General features: G+C 41.0%; 1 protein-coding gene and 1 pseudogene across 1 annotated transcript in view; one reads left to right on the top strand and one right to left on the bottom strand.

Annotated features, from left to right (window-relative positions):
- The window catches only part of ANKRD55 (ankyrin repeat domain 55), a 396,197-nt gene that overhangs the window by 112,231 nt on the left and 267,161 nt on the right, over positions 1 to 16,805 (top strand). The window lies entirely within an intron of this gene.
- On the bottom strand, positions 13,440 to 13,540 carry LOC115944653 (U6 spliceosomal RNA; annotated as a pseudogene).

Here is a 16,805-nt window from a genome sequence, read left to right on the forward strand (position 1 = left end):
TCCATGCTTTTTTCAAGCCCAGCTAGTATCTTTAAAATCATCTTTCTGAACTCTAGTTCCGACATCTTACTAATGTCCATATTGATCAGGCCCCTGGCAGTCGGTACTGCTTCTTGTTCTTTTTGTTGAGGTGATTTTTCCATCTTGTCATTTTGTCCAGAGGGGAATAGATGAATGAGAGAACAAAATGCTAACAGGGTAACAACACCCCCAGAAAATATACAGTAAACAAATCAGAAAAGACCTGAAACTGGGGGAAAAGAAAGGGAAAGAAAGAAGAAAGAGAGAGAGAAAAAAAGATAAAAACAAACAAAACAAAACAAAAAAAACAGAATATGGTCAAATATGATCAGACTGGTACATAGATCAGTGCCACACACTAGATTTTGGGCGTATTTTGGTCTGTTAGAAGAAAGTGCCTCCCAAAATTTTAAAGAAAGAAAAACTTATATATGTATAAAAATCAGGATTAATATGATGAAGGGATGGAATATGACTGTGAAGATGAAAATTATAAAAGATTTTATAAAAGGAATTGATAAGTTGGTTGAAAAAAGAAAGGAGGATTTAATAAAAAAAAGGAGAAAATGTGATCAGGAAGGAGGCTAGAACAAAGCCATACACTAGAGATTTAGGGTATATTTTGGTCTGTTAGAAGAAACTGTATCTCAAAATTTTAAAGAGAGAACAACTTATATATATATACCAAAAATAAGTGTAACTACTATGAAGGGATAGAATATGACTCTAAAAATGAAAAATAAAAAATATTTTTTATAAAAGGGGTTGATAAGATGTTGGTTGAAAAAGGCAGAAAGAAAAATTCAAAAAAAAAAGTTAAGAAAAATTAACTGAAAGACTAAAGAATTGTGGGAAAAAAGTCATGGATTCTATGTGCAGTATTCCCCTAGCGCTGGAGTTCTGCTGTTCTCGTTGATTGGTAAACTTGGTCTTGGCTGGCTGTTCTCGCTGAACTTCTGGGGGAGGGGCCTGTTGCCGTGGTTCCCAAATGTCTTTGCCGGAGGCGGAATTGCCCCGCCCTTGCCGGTCTGGGCTAAGTAATCTGCTTGGGTTTGCTCTCGGGAGCTTTTGTTCCCTGCAAGCTTTCTGTACAGCGTTGGAGGACAAGAGTGAAAATGGCAGCCTCCCAATCTCTGCCCCAGAGGAGCAGAGAAGTCGGGGCCCCACTCCTCAATATGCCCCCAGAGAAAAGCAGTCAATCACTCCCGTCTCCCTGGTCTCCAGCCGCACTCCATGCTCACCTGGTCTGTGACCGAGCGTTTCTATCTCTGGGCACAGGACCCCGTGTGGAGTCTCCAAACCCAGCAGATCCCTGTGGTGCGCTCCCGCACTGCTTCTCCCGGGGGAGGAAGGGGAGTCTCCCCGGATCTGACGCTTGTTGGGTCCCTGCTGGAAGTGCAGTGGCCCGACTGTGCGGCGGATCTCGGTTTTTGGCAACCCCGAGCTGAGAGTCCGCTCCTCCGCTCTGTCTCTGCAGCCGGCTTCCCCGCTCCAATACCTGGGAGCTCTGCTACACTCAGGCACCCCCGGTCTTTCTGTGACCCCAAGGGTCCTGAGACCACACTGTCCTGCGAGGGTTCCACCCCCCACTTAGCCACTGGAGTGACGTCCCTCAGCGGAGCAGACTTCTCAAAATTCCGATTTTGTGCTCCGCGGCTCTATCACTTGCCAGAAGCGGACGACGGAGCCCCCTCCCTCGCCGTCTATCCTCCCGAATATCACCTCAGATTCACTTCTCCACACGTCCTACCTTCCAGAAAGTGGTCTCTTTTCTGTTCAGAGAGTTGTTGCTATTCCTTTCTTCGATCTCCTGTTGAGCTCGTAAGTGTTCAGAATGGTTTGATCCCTGTCCAGCTGAATTCCTGGGACCAGATGAAATCCAGGTCTCCCACTCCTCCGCCATCTTGCTCCCGGAATTGTAGTAACTTTTAAAGCAATGATTAAATATTACATTGAGAAATGCTGCTGGGGTGAGGGTTGGATGCCATTACTGCTATGAACATATACCTTGGACTGGCCACTCTCCTGCCCTCTCCCTTTCTAGCGTATCAGGGGCAAGTTCCTTCTTTTCCAAGTAGAAAGAAAGAACTGTCCCATCAATATTGGCATTGTGTGGGTCACTCTGATAAGATAATTTGTGCCTACCTAGGGGCTGGAGAATGTTCGTGCCTTGGTTCCAGCAAGCTCCTCTCCTCCAGAGTCACTCTAGAGAAAGAGCAAAACCCAGAAAGCTTGGGTCATAAGCCTCCATTCAGGTGACTCTTAGGAACACTTCCTAAATTCTTTCAACTTGTGGGAAAAAGAGGACATAGATGGTGGGTTTTAGTGCTGAAAGCTTCAATCCGAAAAAAAGAGTCTCTGTGTCAGCACATGGGAGGGAGGAAGAGACGTGGATGCCTGGATTTGTTCTTGGGCTGCGGGAGGGCAACAGTGCTGCACCGCTCCTGATATTGTTACTTTAGCCTCCTCACTTGCAAAGAGCACGCCCCACTCCTCTCCTGACTTCCCTTTTAACTTCCTCTTCTTACTGATCCCAACCTGCAAGGACCAAGACAGGTGGCCAGGCCCTGTGGGTCAGAGTTGGGTAAGGCAGGTGGCAGGGCAGCATGACGAGGAAATACAGGGTGGTGGGGAGAGAGGGATTGTGTCTCAGGACTTTCCTTCTCATGTGGTGTTGCAGTACACCATCATAAAGTAAGAGCGGTAGAATAGGGAGACCAGAAAGTATTGTGGAATGTTGAAGAGAGGAGATCTGGGCCCTGATTCTGCTGCTGGCTAGTGCATGATCTTCTCTTTGAGCTTGTTTCCTGGAGATTGGACAGATGGTTTTCTAACTTGGGCAGGTGGTGATTCTCCGTCAGCAGAGTTTTAGCCCTTCACTTTGTATGGTCTGGTTCTGCCCACATCTCACTCTCAGATGGTCCTGGACCCTACAAAAGTCAGCAGGGAGTCTTATGTGGTGGCTTTTGCAACAGGAATCTAATTTTAGGTGCTATTATTTTTCAAGCACATCAAACTAATATTTTTAGTCTGTTTTTTAGTTGTTTTCTTAACCTAGAAGAATATGTTATGGAGTTGCACATAGCCTGAGACATGGTGTGTGGTATGGATAACTGAGCTCCATAAAAATGATAAGATCTCCTGAAATTATATATGTGTGTACATATACATATATGTGTGTTTTTGTTTGTTTTTGGTTTTTTTCATTTATTAGATATATTTATTATTTTTCTCACCTAAGTGCAATGATTTTTAAATTTCCTTAAACAAATAACTAAAAAAAGTATTCAAGAAAATAAAACACAAATGGGAAATTAACCATTAGATGTTTTTACTTCATACCAACCCTACATTTAATCTAGAAAACAAACAAAAACACTTTGAATGAAGTGTTACTAAAACGCTAACCAAATCATTGACCATAAACCTCATACATGCATTTCAAGGTTCCACTGCTAAGAATTCTGTTAAGACCAGTTTAATCACTAAGAACACTACATAATAGAGGACAGGAACACAGGTCATTAGATGCGGTCCCTGCCCCTTACCCTTAGATTTATGTCAGAATAAAACTGACAGTTCTGCCAGGCTCTGAACCCCCAGTGACCCCCATCCCAATCCCTGGAAGCAAAGAAGATGCCCTGTCACACAACTTTATATAAGTTGTAATAAAACAAAGCCTAAGTTTTCTTATCTTTCTATAGGAAATGGTCAACTATTTGATAAATACTAAAACACTTCTAGGAATTCATTTTATGAGTTCGTTTACCAAACACATTTTGCAAGAACTGACTACACAATAAGTTCCTTTGGAATTTGGTCCACAAATTCACTTAATAGGTTGGAAATTTAAAACCTGCAAGAAAACAATAAAGTGGGGAATCCCTAATTGTAGCATGTTGTAATTATTAAATGGATATACAGACATACTAAAAAGTTTTGCTCACAGAAGTCACAAACTATAAAAGGGATATACTTTTTGAGTAAAAACAAAGAACTAAGCTGATATCCTTCTTTGTTTTGTGAGCACCATAGCTAAGATGAAGTTAGACCTGAATTCACCGTCTACTCCTATAACCAAAAAAATCTAAGATAAAAAATTTAATTTGTCTTACTACATACTTTCCAGCCATTAACTGAGATGTAATTATGAAAGATTAAAATTGCCTTAAAAAGGGGTTGTAATAGCAGCTATCAAAGCACTATTCAGGCATGATTTTGAGGAAGCTTTCAGGTTTAGAGTTAGCCTTCTTTGTCAAAAATCTTCACAACTTCATCAAAAACTTCGTCAACAGACTTAGAGGCATCTATTTTCTAGACTTTCCCCATTTCTTCATATAAGTCAATAATTGGCTTTGTTGACCGAAGATAGGTCTGAATTCTCTTCTCCAAGCTCTCTCTGTTGTCATCACTTCTACCACTACTCTTTCCCCTCTCAAGGCATCGTTCAATACAGATCTCATTATTACAGTCAAAAAACAGAATGAAAGACACATCTGCCTTCCCATCCATGGTCTTGTTCCAACCTTGAAGGTTGTCTTGATTTCTTGGAAACCCATCAATCAAGAATTTATTCTTCTTAGCATTGGCAGCCATTGTCGGATCCATTTCCTTCTTTTTTTTTTTTTTAAAGATTTTATTTATTTATTCATGAGAGACAGAGAGAGAGAGAGAGGCAGAGGGAGAAGCAGGCTCCCAAGGAGCAGGGAGCCCGATGTGGGACTTGATCCCAGGACCCTGGGATCATGACCCAAGCCGAAGGCAGACGCTTAACCATCTGAGCCACCCAGGCGCCCCATTTCCCTCTTTAACAAACTGATGGTTATCTCAACTGGCACAATCTTTCCATCTTTAATGTACTTTTCAATGAGTTCACCATACCGTGAATATGGGTCCTTCCTTTCATCACAAAGAAGTTCTCCTGCAGAAAGGTGTGTGTAACCATATTTCATTCTTAAAAGTCCATCTCCTTCTCTAGTTGCAACTAGAGGTCTCATCTGGGTGGCTCAGTTGTCAAGCATCTGCCTTCGGCTCAGGTCATGGTCCCAGGATCCTGGGATTGAGCCCCGCATCGGGCTCCCCGCTTAGCGGGAAGCCTGCTTCTCCCTCTCCCACTCCCCCTGCTTGTATTTTCTCTCTCGCTGTGTCTCTCTTAGGTGAATGTTGACAATTTTATGGTATCAAATCTCCAATCATCTTGATGGACTTCTTTCACTTCTTAGAAATCATCCTTCCTTCTTTCTTAATTTGGGTGACGTGGTTCTCGATGATGTGGGTGCACTGGGTCCCCTTGCCAGCGCCGGGACCGCCGAGGATGAACACAACCGGCGGTTTCATGAGGCAGTGAGGTCAGAGGAAAAGTGGCCGGCGGGTCAGCAGCGGGAAGCTAAGGCCCAGGACGTGCAGCAACCTGCGGTCGCAGAGGCTCAGCATACACAGCATCTCGGCCTGACTCTGAGGAGAGTTGACAGCGGCCCGGCCGGCCTATATGTGTGTTTTTGTATATGTGTACACATGCACGTGTGTGTGCGAGGGAGAGAGATTGGGTTTAAATAGCATTATCACTTTTTCAAAAGTTCCTTCATGCTCTTCCATGTGATTTCAACACAATTTTGTTATATTCTCTTTATCTCCATTATTTTCTTGCCTCATTCCATATTGCTGCTCAAAGCAGAATTTTCAGAACACCTCGAGGTGTTTTTAAATTAAGCCAGTAAACAGCTTTAGTCAACACCTCCAGCGTGTCACAGTGACACAAGCCAACACAAACAGGGAGTGGGAGGTTTGCTGACAGCTCTGGGCCCTGAGACCTCAGGACTGGTTTGGTGAGGCAGACTCAAAATCAAGCAGGGACTCGTGGAGGAGCCAAAGAGGACTCAGTCATGTTGTCTCTCGTACCAGCTCCCTGTACAAGGAAAGGAAATTCTAGAAGAGGCTAAGCCCTTCTTTTAGTCAAAGCAAGAGAAGAAACACGCACGACTGGGGCAGGAATGTAGGTATACAGATGTTAACTCAGCACCTCCTATATAAGGTCTTAGTGTTGTGGCAGGGCTGGTTCCACATATCTTCTTTTGTGTTTGGTGTCTGGGAGCTATAACTAAAGCTCCAACATTATTGTGTGTGTTAATTAGGATATGGGTTGGGCCATTGTAATGACAAGATTCCCAAACACAGTGGCTTAAATAAGAGAAGAGTGTTTCTTTCCTACATGGAAGGTCAGGTATCCTCTCAGGAGTTAGCTGGTACTTTATTATGTTGGGGACCCTGCTCATGTAAAGTGTCTTGCTCCCCCCTAAATGTTCTTCAGTTATCCTGTTTAAAAATGAAGCTGTTCCATAGCCATACAGTAAGTAGAGAAGTTCAAGCATGCATCGCAGTGGGTATTGGTAGTATGATATAGAGGTTACATGGAGCCTTACCATATGGTCTGTAATTTTTTCCTCTGCCACTTGCTAGCCGGTGAGCTTGGGCCAGTTACTTAACCTCTCTGTGCCTAATGTATAAAAAGATGATAATAGTACCTACCTTGTTGTCTTGCTGTAGGCTTACATGTATGAATGAGTTAATACATGCAAAGTGCTTAGAACAACACCTAGACCATAATTATAACCTAATAGCAGACACTGTTGATGACTTACCTGTATCTGTTGGTAGTCACCATTTTGTAAACTCCAGATGGTTTTATACTGTAAGAATTTGTGACTGTCTACCTCCAGGCTTCCTCTGGCCTCTAAGGGTGTGCTCTGCTGCGTGCAAGGCAGACCCTAAATGCCGAGAAGTTACAAGATAGCAGGTAGCCCTCAACCGGGAGGTTGAACTGTCCTCAACAGCTTTCTTGTTCCTTGGGTGAGATGACTCTGAGGCGTTTTCTATCGCCCCATATAAGTCCCAGGACAACTGAGTCCTGACTCCTCACATTAGCTACCTGCTCATTGGCATATTCTGTATTGTTTCCTTGCTTTCCATGGTTCATTTTCCCACTCTCCTGATCCTCTTGACATTACCACACAAATTAACTACCTGTATTCAGGATCAGCCTCTGGGAAACCCCAACGAAGACACTTTCCTCTTACTACACACTTTTGTCCAACTGCAATGGTCTTAGGATAAACTCTGATCCTGGCAGCTCTAACACTTCCCTTTTCATGCACCTCCATCTCCTGGTGTCCCTCTTCTTACTTTAACAATTACATCTGCACCCGGATGAGACAAAGGCAGACTCCTCTGCCCCTCAACCACTGTCTTCCCCTTGCCTCACACTGACATATATAGAGTCCCATGAAAACCAGGCTACAAAGGAAATGGACTGTTGTGGCAAAGAATATTCAGTATCTTTGGGGCTAGCTGCCCTGCCTGACTTCCTTCAGGCTTGTTCTCATTTCTCTTGGGGTCTGCACATATGGCATATTGCTTAGATCTGTGCCTGGGTTACAACTGCACATTAAATCTGAGACATGGGGGTGGACCCAGGTACACAGCTCCACATCCTGTTGTGATGGATGAGCATTCTCTTTCCATTTCCTCCCTGGGGCAGGGAGAGGATGGAAGTGTTTTTCATGAAGACAGGAAATATCTTCACTATGCTTTGTGAACTAGATGGAATTATCCTAGAAAAGCAGGTCCATTGGAGTGAGGAAAGAAGGTATGTGGACTGGGTTTTCAACTGAATGATTAAACGATAGTGCTCTCTGTGGCCACGCCCTACTATTTTACATCCGTTGTTGGAGAGGGACAACCTGGCGAGATAGAATCAATGTTGCCTTTTTAAAAATATGCTATCATTTCACTGGTATATTTATGCAAGACCCAATTCCAAGAAGCCCAAAGATAATACAGGTGATCCTCATTTTGCATGATTCCAGTATGTGTTAATTTCAGTCACTACAGTTCAGTTAGTTTAGTAAAATAAAAGCAGCCCCCTCCAACAACACAGTTAAAATTTCAGTTACCATGGCATAGGAACTGTGAGTACTGGCACAGAGTATGAACTTACTTGCTAATTGGTCAGTATACAAATCACTTCTTAAATATGTGCATTATCATTAGTTATTTACCAATCATGTCACTTCTTTCAAATTCAGTGATTGGTCACTGTGCATCTGTTATTCATGTTACCCACAGACAGCAAAATGTGTAGTTGTGTTGCCTCCTTGTCTTCAGTGATAACCCATGTGACAATTTACAGGATAATCAGGGGAATGAATTGGCCAACAAAAATGGAAGAGAAAAAAGAAAGGAAAAGTGATAACGTAGGAAGTAAAATTCAAATTGAATGTTTAGAAAGTTTAGGAAATATAACTGGGAGCCTGGGAAGGTTGACCTTGGAGCCATTTTAAAGATTCAAGATAAGCAACCAAAGGAACTTAGTGAAGGTGAACTTATCACCATAAATGAGGAAAATTACAAAACAATGAAGATGTCTCAGAGGACATGATGCCAGCAAAAAAAAAAAAATCACATTTCACGGCATTGAAAGTGCAAAGTATAACATGGTGAAACTGACCCAAATTTTGGAAAGGAGACTGACAATTTACCAAGGCATGGAAAAGGTACTTGCTCTGTGTTTTAAGTTATATGACAAGAAGGCAGGCACTACTCTAATTATCCTAGATAAATTTTTACAAAGAAATAAAATACTTTAATTCTCAATATTTCTAATCAGCTAAATTACAGTGTGCTAAATAAATATTTGTTTTACTATTTTTTCATTTCCCTATACATTCGTAACTGACAGTGAGAGTGTTTTCAGTATTTTGACAAAAATTTCTAAAGGTCATGGACCAATTTAATTTCCCCCACTGATTATTAATATCATTTTGCACAGTTTCAGCCTACACATCATTTTTACAACAGTGCAAGGACTGCCTATACTTGGGGTTTTATCTTATTTTTTTTTTAAAGATTTTATTTATTTATTTCACAGAGAGAGACACAGCGAAAGAGGAAACACAAGCAGAGGGAGTGGGAGAGGGAGAAGCAGGCTTCCTGCAGAGCAGGGAGCCCGATGTGGGGCTCAATCCCAGGACCCTGGGATCATGACCTGAGCTGAAGGCAGATGCTTAACGCCTGAGACACTCAGGCGCCCCAGGTTTTATCTTATTTATTAGGACTGTGAAAACAACATGGGCATTGGATCCTGTGTGCCTGGGTTCACAGCCTTACTCTAACACTGAACTGTTACTGTCCACTGCTGGTCAAATACACCAACCTATCTGAGATTTAGCATTCTTATTTGAAAAACAGAAATAATTATATTTACCACCTAGAGTTCTTGAGGCCAGAGATGAGAAGGCCTCTGGAAATACACTTGACATTTAGGAAACATTCAATAAATAAGCTCCATGAAACTGGAGACCCTGTCTCTTCTTCATTGTAGTATCCCTGGCATTTAGGACAAAGCCTGACATGGAATAGTTGCTCAATAAATATTTGATGCATAAAACATTGAAGAGTCACATTTAGTATTCAAAACATGTTAGTGACTTGGTTGTCTTCTTGTTTTCTTACTTTCTGGATGCTGTACAGCCTCAGAGAATTGAAGAAATCAGGGGACCCAGTTCTACCGAGAACGCAGTAGGTTCGTCATTGACCTATAATATTGTCCTTCTCTTACAGTCATTTCTGCCTTGTTTGTCCCTGCCCATTTGGTTGAGGTGGCACTCAGCAAGGTTAACATTTTTCATATAAGTAAGGAACTCATACAGATCTCTAGGAAAAACATTAAGACTTCAAAAATGGGAAAAGAAAAGAACAATTTGCAAATCACTTAAGAAATATTTGGAAAAATTCAACCACACTAGTAATCAAGGAAATATAAATCAAAACCAGAAAATTGTTCTCTTTGTGATCACATTTTCACAGATTTCCAGAGGGATGGAGGCAGAGGTAGTAAGGGTGAGGTGAGCAAATGCTCTTCTCAACTGCTTTTTGCTTGTGAGCATTGCTATAATCCTTTTAGAAAGCAATTAGAACACAAGGATTGTTGGCCATTGACTTAGTAATTCTAATTCTGGAAATTGATCCTGAGAATTCAATGCGGATGGAGCTTTAGCATGAAGATTTTAATCACAGCGTTATTTGTAGGAGTGGATGTGGGAAACTACATGTATGTCTGACAATGGGAATTGTTTAGGTGGAAGAAGGCATATGTACTTTCTGTTCTGCAGTGTATGTCTATAAAGAGTTTGTGTATAAAGAGTGTATGTCTGTAAATGTGATAGAACACTGTATATAAAATATATTTTTAATTACATGTAAAATCCAAATAACTGATACCTAATGCCCCCTTGAAAGAAAATACTCCAAATGTGAATAATTACCATTTATTATGGCTCTAACATATTCCAGGGGCTTTGAATATTTTGTCTCTAATTCTCATAGCAATCCTGCATGGTAAATATTGTTATGCCTATTTTACAGATGATAAAATGAGACTGAGATAGCCAGGTAGCTTTTCTGAAGCCCCAGCTAGCTATGTACATCTGCCTGACAGTAAAGCCTGCACTTTCCTGCCAAACAGGCTTGGTTGGAAGTTTGTTCTGTTTTGTTTTTTAATTATGAGAACAATTTTCTAAAATTTTCTAAGTTTTTATGTTTATTTAGAAGCATAGATGATTTTAATAATGATCATTAAACCTGGATAAAAGAAAACAATGCAACCTTTGTAAGTCGTTTGTTAACTCTGAGCCTCCATTGCTATCAAATAAAGAACCCCTATCCCTGCTCACTTGATAGGGCTCTATATTGAAATTTATGTGAGCTAGCAGACAACATGTATCAAACCTTTTGAAGTTATAAAAGGCAAGATGCTCAAGTTTTAAGTGCTCTTATACTAACTTCTTAAATAAAAATTTTTATTTACTGTAGTTATTTATTAACTGTCATTATTACTTTAAATCTTATAAGAGCTAAAATCCTTCAATAAAATGTTTGCTTCCTCAGTCACAGATTTAGTATCTGTCTCAGTTAAGAAATGGGGCGGGGAGGGGGGTCATTGTTTTGCACGGTTGATATGGAAAATGTAGCACACGTCCAGCATTCTTTGGGAAAGGAAGTAGAATGCTTCCCTATCAGATGTTTTGGAAAGAAGGTAACTGTGGAATAGGCTGGAAGTGCCAATCGGAGCTTTCCAAAAGCACTTGCATTGATTCTTGTTGAATATTCATGGACTTGAAACTTTCTGCCTCTGATTGTCCATTCTCTGAGTCTGGCACACTGCAGCCAATGGTTTTCTGGTTGTTTTCTTGAGGATTTGGTGGTGGTGTTTTTGCTGCACATTGCATTGTGTGAGTGAGTGAGTGAGCGAGTGAGTGTTGTGTGTGTGTATGTTAGAGCACAGCCAGATCCTGGGCATTTACAGAGCATTGCCTTCAGGGGCTGTTTACTCTGGACTCTCTCCAAGATGCCAGACTCGTTCTAGATGATTCCTCCTGACAAAAGGACAAGGCTTGGCTCATCCTCAAAGATTATTCAGATTATGCACCTTGCCCGTTTATTTGCGTTTTGCCCCAGGGGGCATCCTGCAAGCCCCCCAGAAGAACTTAAGAGATGTGAAAATTTTGTTCTTTCTGCACCCAATGAGAGCCTCCTGAGCAGCTCCTAAGGAAGCAAGTAGAAATGTTTGGCCGGAGCAGCTACAGCTTGACCTTCCCACAAAGTTCAAAAGGTTATTTGGTCAGCGACTCCCTCCTGCAACCTGCTTGTGTGCAGCCACAAATTTAACCTCAGGACTGCCTGCCACGCAGATCATTTAAAGGAAGGTGCCTTCAGAGTGCAGTGCATTGTGGGGAACCTGCTAAAAAGAAATGATCTTTTTCTTCTTTGAGAGGGAGCGAATGTGGCATGGAGTCAAAACATCAATTAAATATACAATTGGCTCCATTTACATGACAAGCTTTGAGTCCTGCCTTAGTCACTGAATAGTAGCTTTCTCCCTGCTCAGAATTGCAACCATAAAGTGGGATCTTCAGGCTGGCCTACTGGAGACTGCTCAGGCCCTTCTCTCTCAGCTGTAATAACATTCACCGTGATATACATCCCACCAACATCATTCAGCCCTGGAGGAAGTTTAGTTTGGCTGATTTAAACTTAAAAAGGGGAAAGAAAAGCTTTTTTTTCTTGTTTCTCTTCTAGATTTGGCTACAGTTTTGAATTAGTTTTTGTAATCACCCGTACTTATTTATATGTGGAAAATGCAGTCTCACATGTTAATCATAACCATTGGCCAACTCTGGTAAGATCACAGATGAAGTAGGAGATGATTGTAAATTGTTTCCATGAGTGTGTTATTTATTTTCTTATTGAACCCTTTGTCCATGTATAGCACTTGGTGTGTATGCAGCAATGTGGTCAAGTGACAGGTTTTAAATGTATGTAAAGAAGACAGTTTTCAGAGAAACTAGAAAAACAATATGCAACAATAAAGGAATGGATGTGTTCAAGAATGGCAAGAGTTTGCAAACTTTCTTTGATAGGGCCTGATAGCATCATTTTAAGCTTATGGGCCGTTCGATCTCCATCACAACTACTCAGTTTTATTATTGTAGCGCAAAAAACGACAGCAGACTGTGAGTGAGACTGTGTTCCAATAAAACTTTATTTACAAAGTCGGGCAGTAGTTTTCAGGTCCCTAGTTGGCCAGTTTCTTAATTATGGTGTAATCCATTTGATGCATGCATCTGGTATGTTGCTTTCAGCTGAAAGTAAGGAAAAACCCAACTAAAGATAGCCTAAAAATCACATTAATTTCACGTAAGAAGATTATCTTGAATAAGAAGAAATCTCATAATAGGAAAGTCCCAGGGCTGGTTAATTAAAGCAGTTTGATGATGTCATCAAAGGCCCAAGGTTTTTTCCATCTTTCTGCTCTCCCACCTTTGGCTCATTGGCTTGTTCTCAGGCTCACCTGCCTCATAGTCACAAGATGGCTGCCACAGTTCTAATGTTATAGGTAGATGCAATAACATCCAGTAGAAAAATTAGACTACCCTCCCCCCACATCTCTTTTTCTAAGAGCAAGAAAATCTTTCCAAGAAGAACCTTCCATTTCATAGACCATGTCTTATTGACCAGAACTGGGACAGAACATTTCAAGAATTATTTGGAGTAAGTTACTGTGTTAGTTGTCTGCAGCTCTTATGACATCAAACTCGGTAATACAAAACAATGGAAATTTATTCTGTCACAGTTCTGGAGTCCACAAGTCCAAAATCAGTAAAATTAAGGCATTGATAGGGCTGTGGTCCCTATGGAGGTTCTAGGGGGAAATCCATTCCTTGTCTCTTCCACCTTCTGGGGGCTGTTGGCAATCCTTGGCATGTGGCCACCTCAGTCCAGTCTTCAAATGTCTCTGCTTTATTTTCATATCACCTTCTCCTTTGTGTGCCTGTGTGAAACCTCCCTTTGGTTCTCTCTCTCTTTTAAATGTGGAACTTTTCACAAATTCGCTTGTCATTTTTGTGCAGGATCATGCTATCTTCTCTATAGTATTCCATTTTTGGCATGTGTGCTGTGGAAACCCTCTCTCTTATAAGGAAACTGGTGATGGCAGTTAAGGCCACCCAGATAATCCAGCAAGATCCTTAACTTAATCACATCTGGAAAGACCCATTTTCCAAATAAGGTGACATTTACAGGTCCAGGGATTAGGATCTGATAGCTCTGGGGTCCATTTTTCAAACTACTACAGACACGGAGAACTTTGTCAAAGTAAAAAACATTGCCACTTTCTGAAAGAAAGCTATTACATCAGTTACTGGTTAAGAGAGAACTACCTTGACTGTTCTATGTTAATGAAGATTTACTTACGTCAAATAAGGGAGGTGTAGGCCAAAAAATATTGGATTCAGCCAGCAGGGAAGATCTGGAATAGGACTATTAGACAGGTAAACAGCAGTATCTGCTGTAGCGTATGTGTTTGGCAATTGTGTTTAGCAAAAGCTTACAATGATTTAAGAAAATAATGTGTATAAAATAAGGTAGGAAAAACTTTTATCTGTATTGTGGTCACAACACAACAAAACACTCTTGGGCATAAAAAAGAAGAGACAATAGAGATAATACACTAAAAAATCACTATTGGTTAGGGCACCTGGCTCGTTCAGTTGGAAGAGCATGTGACTCTTGATCTTAGAGTCTTGAGTTCAAGCCCCACGTTGGGTGTAGAGATGACTAAAAAAATAAATAAACAAACTTAAAAAGAAATAAATCTTTAAAAAAAATTACTAGAGGTTGTGTGGAGGTGGTGGGAATATGGATGACTAATTTTTTTCCTCTCCTTTTTTGTAATTCCTAAAATCTTAATAAAAAGTATATATATTGCTTAAATTAAAAATATATTTTAATAATAAATCAATAGCATTATGTCATTAGATTATAATACTGTTTTTTTAAATTATTTCCATCTATTTTGTATCATTTCACTTAATTTATCTCTCAGTTTACTGTATCAAGAAATTATACAGAATAGCCACAGATTCTGCCCAAATTTTTCTGCTTTCAAAGAGACCCAAACCCCTCACCTGTCTCTAGTTATCTTTCCAAAACACAGGTTGTGACATCCACTATGCTTCTTATCAAAACATTTAATGTCTCTCTCTTGCTTTAAAAAAATTTTCCTTCCTTCCTTCCTTCCTTTTTCTTTCTTTTTCTTTCTTTCTTTCTTTCTTTCTTTCTTTCTTTCTTTCTTTCTTTCTTTCTTCCTTTCTTTCTTCCTTCCTTCCTTGCTTCCTTCCTTCCTTCCTTTTCTTTCCCTTCTTCCCTTCCCTTCCCTTGCCTTCCCTTCTCTTCCCTTCTCTTTCTTGGCTCTCAGAGTTCTCTATGACCTCATCCACATCCTTTTTCAAAGTCCCAACACTGGATACCCACTGCATTCAGTCATGTGCCTCTTGCACCCCTCTTTGCCCATGCCATGCCCTTTCATGCTCTTCCCCAAGCGGGTCTCTAACTCAGGATTATCACTTTGTTCCCAGATGGAGGGGCAGCATCAATTTCCACCTGGGAACTTACTAGAAATGCAAATTCTCAGGCCCCACCCCACACCTACTAAATCAGAAACTCTGGGGTGAGCCTATTTATTGATGCATGTCTCAACAAGCCTTCTAGGTAATTTTGATGTGTACTAGAGTTTGAAAGCCCCTGGGCTACCTCTCTTTGTCCTACTTTCTTCATTATTGCATTCTTGTATCTGTGGCAATCATCATTGCTAGAATAACCGCTGTATTATTCTTCCTAGAGAATTAATTTGTAAATCAGTTATACAAGCATGTATGATGCCAGCAATTAGCCTTCCAAATGAATAACATACCTATATTACCTATGTTGCTATGATTTCCTTGCTATCTCAGTCATTTTTTCTTTAGGTAACTGTTCTTGTCCAGTTTTTATGTATTTTATCCATACAAGTAAATGAACCTGAGAAATAATGAACGTCCCTTCTTAATGATCCTCTGGATCACTTATTCTAAAGTCTAAATGTCTGCTTTGAGCCCAGCATTGACTATGATTTAAAGCCATTCCTTCAGCTGTGGTCCATTGAATAGGCCTGATAACACATGGCCATCCCTCTGTTTCTTCTTTTTTCCTCAGCTAAACCAAAAATATACACAGAAGAATCATGGCCACTGTGTCTGGAGGCCTAAGAAAGCTGCCCACCCCTCCCCAACTTCATTTGTAATTTTATAATCTTGGGCAGATCATCTTTCCTCAGAATCTTGAATTCATCATTGGTAGAAGTAGAAATGGTAAAGTTTTTTTCTTTTGCGTACATGGACTCTCATGTGCTGGAATTGATGTGATTCTACAAAGCTCTATGATGAGGGAGGACTCAGGTCCTATTTTTTTGTCTGCTGGTATCTGAAGAAAGTATGTTTTGACCCCTGATCAGCACCCAGCCCCATGCCTGGCACATAGTAAGTGCTTAATAAACAATTGTTGGATAAATGGAAGAAATAATGGAAAAAACAATGGAAGGATAGAAGGGAGAAAGGAAGGGAGAGAAGGGAAAGAGAAGGGATTGAGAGAGGGAGGAATGAAAGGAGGAAGGGGAGGGAGGGAAGTGTGGGGAGAGAGCAATGGAGATGGCCAAGTGTAGATCAGACCTAACTCCTGATGCTGAGAAGTACTTGAGAGAAACCGATAGCACTGGAATTCTAATACCTATCCTGTGCTGGGTTGTGGGGGGCGAGATATACTCTAACAGTAAATTAACTATTCAGTTTGGCTCCTTCCCTAGAGGATATTTTCAGCAGTTCCTCCCAGGTGCAAAGGGCAAGGCCCCTCTGGGAGTCTGAGGAAAGCAGGAGGCAAGTGTTGATCAACCAAGACACCGTGAGCAAGGGCAAGTCTCCTGAGCAGTCCCGGACAGACTCATTCGCCTTCTTTTTGTCATTTGAGTTCTCAAAATTGTCCCCAGCTTAAACCAAATCAACCTCAAATGTCTATGATTAAAATTTCCACTCTGAAAATCTGAGCAATTTAGGAATTGTAGGAACTGGACCATCTGGAGATAATTTATAAATAACACTTGCATTTCAAATCGCCTGTCTTCCCAAAGAGTCCTCTGTCCTGTCAGTGGGACTGCTGCCAAAGCCCAAACTGCTGAATTGGGCCAGTGACACTGAAGTTGCTGGTGGGGGCTTCTTATCTCTGATTCGTCTAAGAATTTGGGACGCTTCATGGAAACATTCGTTTTTCCTCATGTAAAATGTAGGCGAAAAGTTGCTGACTGTTTTTAGGTTGGGAAAGGTTTTCAGGATTTTAGTGCATGTGATTTACTCAGCTTTTAC

This window comes from Leptonychotes weddellii, chromosome 7 (assembly GCF_054177405.1).
Source record: "Leptonychotes weddellii isolate Sample4059 chromosome 7, ASM5417740v2, whole genome shotgun sequence".
In the NCBI taxonomy this organism is placed as follows: domain Eukaryota; kingdom Metazoa; phylum Chordata; class Mammalia; order Carnivora; family Phocidae; genus Leptonychotes; species Leptonychotes weddellii.